This window comes from Gigantopelta aegis, unplaced genomic scaffold (assembly GCF_016097555.1).
Source record: "Gigantopelta aegis isolate Gae_Host unplaced genomic scaffold, Gae_host_genome ctg6116_pilon_pilon:::debris, whole genome shotgun sequence".
Classification (NCBI taxonomy): domain Eukaryota; kingdom Metazoa; phylum Mollusca; class Gastropoda; order Neomphalida; family Peltospiridae; genus Gigantopelta; species Gigantopelta aegis.
Window position 1 is genome coordinate 1,502 of NW_024534840.1, and position 15,946 is coordinate 17,447.

General features: G+C 35.7%; 1 long non-coding RNA gene across 1 annotated transcript; it reads right to left on the bottom strand.

Annotated features, from left to right (window-relative positions):
* Window positions 1-732: 732 nt before the first annotated feature.
* On the bottom strand, window positions 733-13,684 carry LOC121366550. Its single transcript, XR_005957181.1, has 2 exons — window positions 13,542-13,684; window positions 733-815 (listed from the first exon to the last, which is right to left on the bottom strand). It is a non-coding gene; the product is annotated as an uncharacterized LOC121366550 (long non-coding RNA).
* Between the last annotated feature and the right edge of the window lie 2,262 nt (window positions 13,685-15,946).

Genomic DNA, 15,946 nt, shown 5'->3' on the forward strand with positions numbered 1-15,946 from the left:
CTGACTATTGGATGTCAAACGTCGGGTAATTCTGACATATAACCATAGAGAGGAAACCTGCTACATTTTTCCATTAATAGCAAGGGATCTTTTATATACATCACCCCACAGACAGGATAACACATACCATCACCACTGATATACCAGTCGCGTAGTTTGTTAAAATAAACATTGGCATATATAGAGGATATTCCCCGAGTGTCTTGTGATATCATAATTTATCAGCACGAGTTGATAAAAGTATTTTATACTTTTATTAACGAGTGCTGATAAATTATCATATCACAAGACACGAGGGGGGTATTCTTTTTATCATCCATTATCATTCTTTTCATAAGACATGAGGGGGGTATTCTTTTTATCATCCATTATCATTCTTTTCATTTGCAACAGTGGTAAACTCGTTAACTAGCAGAACGGCATAAAACATTGTCTTGTGATTAAAATTTGACCAATCAAGATTATAAGAAGCGATATCTCCTGCGGAGAATATTGCAGGCGATATCGCAAATTATAGTGCCAGCGATATCTCCTACAAAAGCCTCTAATGGATGATGAAAGGATGATGAAAACGCTTATAAGCCAAGGTTTATTTTAGTGAACTAACCAGTCGTGGTGCACTGGCTGGAACAAAAAATAACCTAAAGGGCCCACCATTGGGGATTGATTCTAGACTGACCCCGTATCAGGCGAGCACTTTACCATGAGCTAGGTCCTTCCCTATGCACCAACATACCATTGGTAAGACTTTCTTCTTGTAGTCTTCGTATTCCTCTGGAGTAAACATGACACCTCCATCGTCTTCACCTACAATCCTGAAAACAGACAACTTCCAGTAGTAGGGGTGCATAGTAGGTGGTTACAAGTGCCTCTTAACAATGCCAGAAGTAACTACTGAATACTCCCTGAAGTGGTCAGACTAAGCCCACAGCTAAAAGTTGATTGGGGAATAGCAGGTGTGTGGCACAAATAGCCACAAGAGACAAGCACCTGTCACAGTTGGAGAGACAAGGACTGAGATGTGGAGGTGGACAGATCGCCAGAGTGTGAGTGTGGGTATAGACTGTGGTGAGCAATATTTTTAGGAGGATCATGTCACATGATCCTCCTAAAAATATTGCTCACCACATTCTATACCCACATTCACACACACCCACATGCACAGGCGTGTAGGCGCGCATATGCACACACATATACACACACACAGGCACACATATAAACACACGCAGACACACACACACACATACACAGACACACACACACATACACACAGACACACTTTCACTCTTTATTACCATTAATGCCCCAAATCCCATTAGTCTAATGACATAGAATGATGCATACTTATGTAGGATATTAAACAAGCTTCCATTTCATATTATGTTTATGTCCCGAGTGAAATAATTTTGAATTGTTATGAACTTGGTGGATGACAATGAAAATTATATCACAAGTAACAGCCATCAAGCAAATACTGGTGTATGGGGATACATGTAATAAGTTTCATTTATTTATTTGTGAAACCGTATTCAGTTGTAGTACAAGTTAAAACAGTGCACAGTTTAGGTTTTTATCCAGTTAATATAAAATATATATAGTGAAATAAAATTAGGTTTCTATCCAATTAATATAAGATGGTATAGGCACATAAAATTATTACTTCCAAGGTCTTTGTTCAAATGTTTATTAAAATAATGAAAATGATACTGGATAGTTATGACTGACTTTCAAAGTTGTTTTCTGTGCTAATGAAGGTTTTTTTTTTTATCCCACTGCCCCTTTTCCTTTCTCTCCTTTGAATTCCATCTCATTTATTCCCAATCTGGCGATCTGTCCACCTCCACATCTCAGTCCTTGTCTCTCCAACTGTGACAGGTGCTTGTCTCTTGTGGCTATATCTGTGCCACACACCTGCTATTCCCCAATCAACTTTTAGCTGTGGGCTTAGTCTGACCACTTCAGGGAATATTCAGTAGTTACTTCTGTTGAACCACAGTGGTTCGGAACTTACATCATTTTCGTTAAGTTCCACTTTCTTTTTGAATAATGCTAGTATACTGAATACCTGTTTCCAGAACATATTTGTAAATTTTTTCCCACACAGTTTATGGTAATCATCTCCTATATTAGTAAATAAAATATTTTTGTTTGAGAGGTGACATCTAAGGATATGATACCATAACGAATCATGTCCATTTATTGCTCTTCTAATCCATGTTAATTTTAAGGAATTCATAAAATATTCTAAGTTTACCATTTTTAAACCACCTTTTTCTATATTCTGCATTAGCGAATTCCAAGAAATTCTATCTATGGAACTCTTCCAAATATATGAATAAAAGATCTTGTTGATTGTTTTCATTATGACATTATCTGGATTGAGATACTGAGAATAAGGTAAATAAGTTTAGATAGAGCCAACATTCTCATGATTTGTAACTAAATAGCTCCCAAACAAAAATGCATGCTTGCGGCTATGTTGTTGCAAGGTAGTTATAAGGTTGTTAATTACAAGGTAGTACAAGCAATGCAAGCTATTTGCAAGCTAACATTTAGCTCGCATAAGGTAGTCAGTATTTCTGCAAGCTTGCCGCATGCATGTTTTCATTTGTGAAAGCATGTGCAAGCTTGCTGCATGCATATCTTCAACTGTGCAAGCTTCCCGCAAGCATGTTTTCATTTTTGCTAGCTTGCTGCAAGCATATCTTCAACTGTGCAAGCTTCCCGCAAGCATGTTTTCATTTTGCAAGCTTGCTGCATGCATATCTTCAACTGTGCAAGCTTCCCGCAAGCATGTTTTCATTTTTGTAAGCTTGCTGCATGTATATCTTCAACTGTGAAAGCATGTCTACACTTGTGGAGAAAAAGCTAAGTCCAAATAATTTTCATGGTTATTTTTTTTTAATTCATAACTTCTCATATGATTTATCAAATTCAGTGGGAACAGTGGCTAAACAACCAAACATACATGTTACAGATTTAGATAGTATTTACAATAATAATTAAAACAAAATTAATATTAATACATACGAATGATAATACAATATGGTTAAAACAGAATCATCTGTAATAATTGGATTTTCAATTGGCCCCAAAAATAATAACATATGCATGGCCATGAGAGGATGACATGGGCCATGTTTGGTTGAAATTAGCCTGGTGGAATTTGAGAAGATGTTGAAAATGTCTGAGCCAATCAGAGGCCAAGGTGGCCATCTTGGATTTTGAATCAGCCACAAAAATAACAAAACTTAGTAAGTCATGAGAGAATCATTTGGACTAAGTTTGATTGAAACCTGCCTGGTGGACCTTGAAAAGAAGCAAAAAAATGTCTCTGTCAATCAGAGGCCAGGGCAGCTATCTTGATTTTAAATCTGCCCGAAAAATAACAAAGTTGGTCAGGGCCATGTGAGGATCACTAGGAATACATATGGTTTAAATTTGCATGGTGGAACTTGAGTAAAAGTTAAAAATGTCTCAGTTATTCAGAGGCCAGGGCGGCCACCTTGGAATTTTTATTGGCCTGAAAAATAACAACACTTGGTCAGGTCTATAAGAGAATCATTTGGACCAAGTTTGGTTGAATCTGCTTGGTGGAACAGGAGAAAAAAGAAAACAAGAAGAAACAAACAAATGACTTTACACCATAGTGTTGCTCTCCAGATAGTGGAGGAAAATAACATAAAACAAGAAGAAGAAGAAGAATATAGGACCAGGAGCTTTTTAGCATATTAGTTTAGTCAAGACTATCCCACATAAATGGAACATGTCTATCAGACAGGTAAACTAATTTTGTAGCCTAAGTATCTGACAACATGTAGCACCTATTTTGTTGTTTTAACTGTTTATGTTTTTCACTTTAAAACCATTGTTGTTTTTTAAAGAATTATACAAGATGCAAGATGGCTGCCACTGATGCAAGCTTGTAGGTAGATCGTCGCAAGCTTGCAGGAAGCTTGTTGCAAGCTTGCAGGAAGCTCGTCGCAAGCGTGCGGGTAGCTCATCGCAAGCTTGCGGGAAGCTCGTCGCAAGCATGCGGGAAGCTCGTAGCAAGCTTGCAGCAAGGTTGTAAAAAGGTTCCAAATACTAGCTTAAACTGAACATGCTTGCGGGAAGCTCGTCGCAAGGTTGCAACAAGCTTCCCGCAAGCTCGTTGCAAGTTTGCGGGAAGCTCGTCGCAAGCTTGCGGCAAGGTTGTAAAAAGGTTCCAAATACTAGCTTAAACTGAATAAGCTTGCGGGAAGCTCGTCGCAAGCTTGCGGCAAGGTTGTAAAAAGGTTCCAAATACTAGCTTAAACTGAATAAGCTTGCAGGAAGCTCGTCGCAAGCATGCAACAAGCTTGCAAGAAGCTCGTCGCAAGGTTGCAGCAAGGTTGTAAAAAGGTTCCAAATACAAGCTCGAAACGCGGTAGTTACTACCTTGCCGCAAGGTTGTTACCAGCTATTTATTAAGCTTGCAATTTTTGTTTGGGAGTGACTTACAATATTAATTAATTATTCTACACAAGATATTGTTTTTCAAGTTCCAAGATTATGAACTTTTTTATGCTAACGCTATCATGTGTCAGCAAAATCAGCATGTCGCCAGTATAGGGGGAAGCGATATATTATCAGGGCTATCATCAATATGGTTGAATAATTAACAAATAAATAAGTTTTTTGATATAATTAAAAGTTGGGTTTTTCATATTGCAGCATGTAAACATCAATTTCATTTACTAAAAATATTTCGGAGACAAATGTTACTCTGTCACCAAGTTTTGTGTCAGTACCGTAACGCGAAGTTAACAGAAGCAACATTAATATAACATATGATGATTTCAATAAAGTTAATGTCTGATGATTTGAAAGTTGTCATAACCAGTATTTCACGAGCACCGCAGGAAAAATCGTTTGTGTGATTACAAAGTTTTGGTCAATTTGCTACTAAAGGTGGAATTAGTATGTTTATTTAACATCAGTACCGTAACACAGATTCGCAATGGATTTTGTGAGTTTGGTGTTTAAATGACTATATAACTATGTAAAAAAGAATGGCGTATCGAGTATGGCACATGAAACATTGCATACAGCTTTGCATTTTAAGTAAATAGTGTCATTTCTGTAAAATGTAGTCAGTACCGTAACGTCAGTGCCGTAACATTTTTTTGTTACAGTACTGACAGTGTTACGGTACTGACACATTATTACACAACTGACATAATGGGTACCATAAAGTGCAAAATAGATATTAATATTTGTAATTTTGTATACTACATTAGACCGAAATAACTCAAAACTACCAAATGATGTATTTGTACCATTTTACATATTAAATTGAACTTTTCAAAATCTTAAATACAATATGTTTTTGAAATGGCAGGAATCTTTCTATAGTAAGTTTATAGCTACTTAACTATACCAGATTTTCTAGTGCGGACACTGTTCTAGAGGATGTTGGAAATTGTATCTGCCCCCACCTACACCGAATTTCACAATGATTCTAAAATGCAGTGTAATGAATAAATATGATGGAGGTTCGTTTTAGTAGTTAAAATGTAATATCTTGGTCGACTGTTGTTTTCCTTATTGTTTGTTTGTTTTTGCACTTGTGTGTATTTTTTTGTGGATTTTGTTTAGGTACTTTATTTATTTTTATTTTTTTTATTTTAAAGGAAGATTGCTTTTGTCAGCATATAATGTACATGTATGTTTGTTTAACTTACAATATGACAAAAGGCATTTTTGATGTTGCAATAAAGAGAAAGTGAGGTGGGTAAATACAACAGTTTTACAAAGGTACATGGACTTCGTTATGTGTGACATACTGTACTAAATATAGAGATGGTGAAAAAAGAGTGAAGTATGTAGACCTCTAAATATCTACCGGAGTCTACCTTTGTTTGCCTTCACTTATGGCACCTTATACGGCGAATTCTGCTGATTCACCAAACTGATGGTATTCTGTCGACACAAACGTACTTTGTATATGGTCCTCAATATTGCCTACATCGCATACAACTTGAAACCAGAACACGCATTTGAGGTTGTGCTTATCGGTCAGAATTTTGAAGAGGTGTTCCCATCAACGTCTTAAAATGTTTCAGAACCATTTTGGGAATGTTTTAACGACAAAGTTTTGGTCGTTTCTAGACAGTGCTGTTATGACGTTGTGAAAGCGTTTTAACCAAAAAACGTCTGGACAATTTTCTCACCATTTCAGCTAAAACGGATAGGCTGGAACAGTTTAGTTATAAATGTGAACGCTTTATTGTGTTTTAATTCAGGCGTTTGCATCTTGGAATCAAATATGATGTAATACACAACGTATTGAGTGTGGACGTTAAAACACTTTCAAAATGATATAAAAAGGCTTGTGGGAACAGCTACTGGATATTGATTAAAACAGTTGTCATGAAACAGTTTGGTGACGTTTTAGAAGTGGTTTTAGTGGGAGCTCATCTTAACATATTATGATACATTCAGGCAGATTGTTGATGCTGACGAGGTGTCAGTTCTGGATAATGGAATGCATGAAATTGGTGATAATCGATTTTCTTTTTCTGTTTTTTTCTTTCTCATTATTATTATAGCTATTATTTTTGTGGCCAACACGCAATAACTACATTAATTTAAGTGCATTACCTCTTTGGCATCGACTGGGTAATGAAATAGGGTAAGGTATTCAAACTGACTTTTACATTGTGGAGTTAGACCTATGCACTCTCCTTTTTATTTGGTATCTATGAATCATAAAAGTAAAGTAGAAGTTAATTTACACTAACTTAGTTAACTTTGAAGGAGGGATGGAATGTTTTATTTAATGACACACGTAACACAATTTAAATACGGTTATATGGCGTCGGATATTAGGCTAAAGACCACACAGATAATGAGAGAGGAAACCCGCTGTCGCCATGCGAAGGGTTACCTTTTCCGATTAGCAGCAAGGGATCTTTTATGTATGAATGAAAGCATGAATGGATGTTTAACGACACCCCAGCACACAGAACATACAGACTAGCTAGGGATCTTTTATAAGCATGAATGTATGTTTAACGACACCCCAGCACACAGAACATACAGACTAGCTAGGGATCTTTTATAAGCATGAATGTATGTTTAACGACACCCCAGCACACAGAACATACAGACTAGCTAGGCATCTTTTATAAGCATGAATGTATGTTTAACGACATCCCAGCACACAGAACATACAGACTAGCTAGGGATCTTTTATAAGCATGAATGTATGTTTAACGACATCCCAGCACACAGAACATACAGACTAGCTAGGCATCTTTTATAAGCATGAATGTATGTTTAACGACATCCCAGCACACAGAACATACAGACTAGCTAGGCATCTTTTATAAACATGAATGTATGTTTAACGACATCCCAGCACACAGAACATACAGACTAGCTAGGGATCTTTTATAAGCATGAATGTATGTTTAACGACATCCCAGCACACAGAACATACAGACTAGCTAGGGATCTTTTATAAGCATGAATGGATGTTTAACGACATCCCAGCACACAGAACATACAGACTAGCTAGGGATCTTTTATAAGCATGAATGTATGTTTAACGACATCCCAGCACACAGAACATACAGACTAGCTAGGGATCTTTTATAAGCATGAATGTATGTTTAACGACATCCCAGCACACAGAACATACAGACTAGCTAGGCATCTTTTATAAACATGAATGTATGTTTAACGACATCCCAGCACACAGAACATACAGACTAGCTAGGGATCTTTTATAAGCATGAATGTATGTTTAACGACATCCCAGCACACAGAACATACAGACTAGCTAGGGATCTTTTATAAGCATGAATGGATGTTTAACGACATCCCAGCACACAGAACATACAGACTAGCTAGGGATCTTTTATAAGCATGAAGGTATTTTTAACGACATCCCAGCACACAGAACATACAGACTAGCTAGGCATCTTTTATAAGCATGAATGTATGTTTAACGACATCCCAGCACACAGAACATACAGACTAGCTAGGCATCTTTTATAAACATGAATGTATGTTTAACGACATCCCAGCACACAGAACATACAGACTAGCTAGGCATCTTTTATAAGCATGAATGTATGTTTAACGACATCCCAGCACACAGAACATACAGACTAGCTAGGCATCTTTTATAAGCATGAATGTATGTTTAACGACATCCCAGCACACAGAACATACAGACTAGCTAGGCATCTTTTATAAACATGAATGTATGTTTAACGACATCCCAGCACACAGAACATACAGACTAGCTAGGGATCTTTTATAAGCATGAATGTATGTTTAACGACATCCCAGCACACAGAACATACAGACTAGCTAGGGATCTTTTATAAGCATGAATGGATGTTTAACGACATCCCAGCACACAGAACATACAGACTAGCTAGGGATCTTTTATAAGCATGAATGTATGTTTAACGACATCCCAGCACACAGAACATACAGACTAGCTAGGGATCTTTTATAAGCATGAATGTATGTTTAACGACATCCCAGCACACAGAACATACAGACTAGCTAGGCATCTTTTATAAACATGAATGTATGTTTAACGACATCCCAGCACACAGAACATACAGACTAGCTAGGGATCTTTTATAAGCATGAATGTATGTTTAACGACATCCCAGCACACAGAACATACAGACTAGCTAGGGATCTTTTATAAGCATGAATGTATGTTTAACGACATCCCAGCACACAGAACATACAGACTAGCTAGGGATCTTTTATAAGCATGAATGTATGTTTAACGACATCTCAGCACACAGAACATACAGACTAGCTAGGGATCTTTTATAAGCATGAATGTATGTTTAACGACATCCCAGCACACAGAACATACAGACTAGCTAGGGATCTTTTATAAGCATGAATGTATGTTTAACGACATCTCAGCACACAGAACATACAGACTAGCTAGGCATCTTTTATAAGCATGAATGTATGTTTAACGACATCCCAGCACACAGAACATACAGACTAGCTAGGGATCTTTTATAAGCATGAATGTATGTTTAACGACATCCCAGCACACAGAACATACAGACTAGCTAGGGATCTTTTATAAGCATGAATGTATGTTTAACGACATCCCAGCACACAGAACATACAGACTAGCTAGGGATCTTTTATAAGCATGAATGTATGTTTAACGACATCCCAGCACACAGAACATACAGACTAGCTAGGGATCTTTTATAAGCATGAATGTATGTTTAACGACATCCCAGCACACAGAACATACAGACTAGCTAGGCATCTTTTATAAGCATGACCCCACAGACCGGATGTTGTGGAGCACTGACTGGAACGAGAAATAGCCTAATGGACACACCGACGGGAATCGATCCCAGGCCAACTGCACATGAGGTGTAGCGCTTTACCACTGGGCTACGTCCCACCCATAGTTAACCCATGTATATGTGAGTTAAATATTTTGGCGGATTGCCATATATGGGACATGCACTGTACAGGTAGGCATGTTTACAACGGATAGGGGATGGGGTAAGAGTGTCAAAAATACATTTTAAACGAATGGAACTGCCTAATAAATTTGTTTGTTTACTTATTTTGCTGTTGTTTGGTTCAAGAATTAATTTGCATAGTATTACAATTTTATTTTTCAAATTATTTCTTTTTTCCTTTAAGAAAGACACATTCCAGTAGTCATGTTTGTCAGTACTGTAACGGAGGTTAGTACTGTAACGTGTAAGTCATTACCATAACAGGGAATAAAATAATTCATGTGTGCTCCAAATGTTATTTTATTTCATAAAATATTGATGCAACATCTCGTTTCAAACGAAATACTTTAATCAACGGTGAAAATGTTCTACTGCATCGAAATTACCTAAAGATGTTTCTTTTAAAAGTATTCATTTTTTGCACATTGTTTAAACAAAGTGCCACCTTAAATTCATTATTTATTATTTAAAGCCATTAGAAAAACAAACAAGACACTCAACTCGTAGAAAACCTTTCAAATTTAGTTAGGGATAACACGTTTTGATGTCGTATGTTTTGTTATTAATTTGTGATTAATTTACAATCATGTTACGGTACTGACAAAATGAGCGAGGTGACCTAGTTTTGATACAGCAATTTATTACCTTTTTCGGAAGAAAAGTGTGCTGCTAATGCTGACATATGATCCCCTCGTGTTTATTCTATCAAGTCATCTAATAATTTAAAAAAAAATAGTGACTTGTTATTTTTGAAAGTACAAACCTGAATTTGGGACTTTATCTGATAATAACCCATTTATAGTTTATAATTACCAAATTAATTTTCACTGACAGCCCATAACGACTCCATACTAACATCTCTTGATCTAGTTGATTTGTTAACATCATAACAAAACAGTCTAAAATGTGAATTGATACGTTAGTTATCAGAGTTTATCGTCAGTTCAGTATATTGGCATTAAAAAAAAATGCTAACACTTTGGCAGGAACAACATATGTACTGTGGTCAGAAGGAATGATGGTTAATTAGTTTTAGAGCTAATATCCACTATTAAAGCATAATAAAATTGCACTTTTCAATGTTTTCTGTATGTCATATTAAAAATATTCTACACTAAATAATTGTTTACTTACCCTGGGTTTCTGCCCGATAGTACTGTGGGTAAAATTACATGTACATATTTTGTTTAATTTTTAGATACATTATATTAAGAGAATTGCTGTTTAAAATTTTTAAAAGTGCATGAAATAAAATGTCCAATAAAAAACCCATTTCAAACCCATAACCACCCAATATACGCCTTTGAATATATTTAGTTTTTATTATGTACCCTCAAATTATTTTCTGGCAGAAAGCCTGCTACCTTTGGCAGAGGTTGAAACAATTGATCGTCTAATTTTCGACTGTTACCATACAATAATATAATTAATCACTTTTGGCATCTAGCAATTTAAAGCAAAATTTACAATAGTTACCACTTGGAATAAACATCATTTGTTTTGTTTTACCTGTAATATATTTTCACCAAGACTTCCTTCTTCCTCCATGGAAGGAAAGGAAATGTCTTATTTAATGACACACTCAACACATTTTATTTACGGTTATATGGCATCAGACATATGGTTAAGGACCACACAGATATTGAGGGAGGAAACCCGCTGTCGCCACTTCATGGGCTACTCTTTTCAATTAGCAGCAAGGGATATTTTATATGCACCATCCCACAGACAGGGTAGTACATACCACGGCCTTTGATATGCCAGTCGTGGTGCACTGGCTGGAACAAGAAATAGCCCAATGGGTCCACTGACGGGGATCGATCCTAGACCGACCACGCATCGAGCGAGCACTATCACCGGGCTACGTCCCACTCCTTCTTCCTCCATGAATGATTAAAGAAAATAACACTGGATATATTGTAATTATTTATGTTTTATTCCAATATGTAATAACAAATGTGTTTTATGTCAGTATGTGGAGCAAACTACCTGAAACATGATTTCATGATCATGTTTGAAATCATGATTACAAAATCCTAAAGATAAAAGGAACTGGCTCCTAACCTCAGCCTCTACATATTATCTACAGTTGTACAGGAACAATATTTGAAGTGTGTGTTTGTGGGGTGGGGGTGGAGGTGTAGAGTCTCTAGTGAGGGATACAAACTAGATTTTCATCTTTATATCATCTTTATTTATGTTGAGTAGTGAAAATTTAAAACATACATTTTCGTCAAATGTGGGATAGAGAACAAGCCCCTAGGCCCACCTCTAACCCCACCCCACCCCAGTTCCTACAAGCCTGATGTATTTTATATTAATAAATACAAAGACTACATAATGATATTGTCTATAGGACATATTAGTTGTAAAATGATTGTCAGTATGTGGCAACATTATAATATTTTCCAACATTTCTGTGTTTCTGTGCCAGGCTGTGGACAGTTTCGGCAGACGGGTAATACATTTGCTTAATAATTAAAAATACACGGTTTAACCAAATACATTAAAACTTGGAGAATAACAAAAACAATTGTGCTCATTTTAGTTTTTTGTTAAAGTATTATATCTTGCTTTGGTGAGGAGGGGACACTGTTTTGCAAATTTGCAAAATTGGCCTCTGGAATATCCACTGACGTGTCATCTATGCTGAACAACATTTATGATGAAATATTATAAACAAAATTGTGTTTTTCTTCTAATTAGGTCAATTTACATTAAAAAAAAGTCATAAAAAATGATGTTAAAAAAAAATGCTTGTACCATCGACGTCCCAAACTGAGTTCACCTAACGACAAAAACACGAATACGATATTTACGGAAATACTATTCTACATTTTTCAGCTACAATACGTGAAACAAAATAAATTTAAATCAAGTTACATAAAAAATCAACAATGTGGATGTAAAACAAATCCATTCTAATAAATAAAAGTGAAACACCCTCCGGTAAACAGGAAAGGGTGCGACGTTTCTAAACTGCGTTCAGGTGCATGCGTTTGCAAAAAGTATCATACTGCGCATGTGCGGTTCGTCATTTTCCATTTTTGAGGCAACTACATGAAAAAATATATATTTCTTAATTATGCACAGTTGCCGAACACTTAATTTATTTTAAAAATTTAAAGGAAAAATTCAATTTGTCAAGCGTTCTGGTCCGGTCTGCATTTTATCAACACACATCGCTCACACTTGATGTCAGTACTGATAGGCATTACATTCATACCTGCGAATAGTTTGTAAAATATAATTTGTTTAATGAATTGATTATAAATTAACACAATTATATACTCAAAATTATTATGAATGGATTATCAATACTATTCACTACAATAGAGGCACACAAATGTAGCATACCTTTTGCAGATGGAATATAATAATTGAAAACAAATTCTAACAACAGGTCTTAAAAATCGTAAAAATTTAATTCTCTGGCCTTGTTGATCTGGCACGTGTGAGGTCATGTGACACGCACCAAATGTTAATTAATCTTTCTCCATTTTAAGTCAATTTCTACGAGTCATGTGGACCCGATATCGGTAATTTTAAGGAATAAACAAAAACGACTGAGTAAAATTAATGGTTTTAGGGCTTTGTAAAGTTTTGTATTTTTATACTTACTTTTCTGAACTTTATTGTTTATAAAAATGTTCCTGAACTGTGAAGAAAAACCTCATGAACGAACGACATGCCGGTGACAACAAATCAGATGTTCGCGAACCGTGCACGAGTAAATAAAGTGAACGGAATTTGAAGCTTAACGCAGTTAGGGACGTTGACGATATGCTACCTGAGGATGGGACAAAATATAATGTATAAATTTATATATCTAACGACAAAACTAAAACATTGCTGTGTGGGATTTATTACTTTTAAATTTATTATTATTATTATTACTATCATTTTCTACTTCTTCATCAATCCAAGAATAAATCTCAAAATATTAGTCGCGAACGCAAAGTAGTTTGTCTATGACAACCATTTTCGGCACTTGACTTGAACGGACCAGCTACTAGCTAGTCGGTTTCAAATTACAAACGAACTTACCTTTTGTATTCTAGATAAGCATCAACGGACGCTGCCTTAGAACGATCAACCTTTATGGTGTACTGGTCGGCCATTTTTTACTATTTAATCGACCAGAAAAGCTACGCTGATATTTGCAAAATAATAAAATTGTTTACATTGGAATCGGGGTAACGGAATGTGTATTTCTGGAACACAAGAGTCATTCAAGGGCCGCAATTTAAAAGCTGTTAAATAGTTTCACAAACACACATACCTAATAAGACTGAGTGATCAGACTTGTTTTACATCCACTACATTTGTCTTTTTTTCTTCTTGCTTTCATTCGTTCTTTCATTCTTTCTATCACTCTGTAACATCTTTTCATTCTTGTTTCTTTTCTTTCTTTCTTCTTTTATTTTAACAGTTTCCCATCCTTCTGATCGGTTCTCTTGATGGAATGCCCATTATAACCTGATTGCAGGGACGAGCTTTATAAAGCAGTCTCCTCAATTGTAGTGCATTTCAATATTTCTGCTGCTGATAAATTCATTTTTGTTTACTAACTGCAGAAGGCTTAATAGCTAATCATGAGGCAAAATATTGCTACAATAGTATACAGGTTAGAAAAAAATATTATCTGTGGGTTTAATCATCCCCAGTACTTTAGAGGTCTGATGGGTAATCATTCAAAGGTGACGATGTGGCATGAGTATTATTTATTTGTTATTATTATTTTTTAAATTTAACAACGTACACAACACATTATATTTACGGTTATATGACGTCGGACATATGGTTAAGGACCACACAGATATTGGGAGAGGAAACCCGCTGTCGCCATTTCATGGGCTACTCTTTTCGATTAGGTCTCACTACACAGATGTCATCTGCCATTGAAACCCATGTTAAACTGCCCAACTTCAAGCGAAGAATTCCCATAGAACGGGTTCTTGTTGGCACTAACAACATACACCATTGTGAACATACATTATATATGCATTTATATTCACTCCAAAATTGTGAACATTTCCGTCTCAGTTTTTTGCTATATGACCGCATCTAGCTGTAGTACCGGTCCGAACAGGTGGTTCATTCACCGATTCACTCCGGCTGTCACTTGCGCTATATACCCATGTACCAAAAGGTCGATGCACAATATTACAAAATAACATGGGCAAAATACAGCCAGAAGGCTTACCATAAAACATACATATTGTTTTAATTCTTCACCATTTCCTAGGAGTGAATATGTGAACCATAACATGTGCCACGATTAGGAACTATAGGAGAAGCCACGGTGACGTCACATGTTTTGATCACGTGGTACCGCGTGAGCGCTGGTAGGCAAGAAACCAGTTGACAATAGGAGAAGCCATGTGTTTAGGGAAGTGACGTCACGTATCAGCATGCGCGCGCATCTGGTAGGCAGAAGTCTATCATAATGGCCATTAGTAACAAAGCGAACTAGCGTAGCGTGAATAGCAAAGAATGGCCAACACGTGCTTAAATTACCGCTTGTAGCACGGGAACGCTATTCTACATAGCTCCTGTATGGAGGAGATACATGTACTCTTTCCACCCATACAATTTGACGATTGACCGAGTTCAAAACTATAGCAAACTTCCTTTTTTTTCTTTTTCTTTTCACCTGAATAAATATTTTTAGTCCATGTATTTTTAAAGCGTCTGGTCCATATTTCAAGTAAAGCATTACAAACGAGCGCGCGCACACACAAATAAAAATAATAAAATAAAACGAGTAGGCCTATATTTTTTTATTTAAAACTGTTTAAAAAAATAATTGGCCTACACTTTGTTAAAGGAAATTATTTCTTTAAACAATTTTAAATAACCCATATATATATATATATATATATATATATATATATATATATATATATATATATATATATATATATATGCATATATGTATATATACATATACATATATATGTACATATAGATACACACACACACACACACACACACACACACACACACACACACACACACACACATACATACATACATACATATATATATATATATATATATATATATATATATATATATATGAACATTTGTTACAAATGAACAACCAGTAGACAATATATAGACAGTAGTTATATATATATAACACATCAGACTTGTCTACTGGTTCATTTGTAAGGCTTTTCATCAACAATAAATTTAAGCAAGTATCTTACTAGAAAACTTTACAAAAACTTTAAAACTATTAATTTTATCAAGTCCTTTTTTATTCCTTAAACTTGCTGATATCGGATACATATTAACACATTGTATTAAAATGGAGGAACCTAAATTTAGTTTCCATACATGTTCCATGACCACACATACATTGCTCCCTCTAGCTACAGCGTCCCTTTTTAAATATTAGTACAGAACTTAGCCTTTTAAACCGGATACATCTCAAATTTACTTGG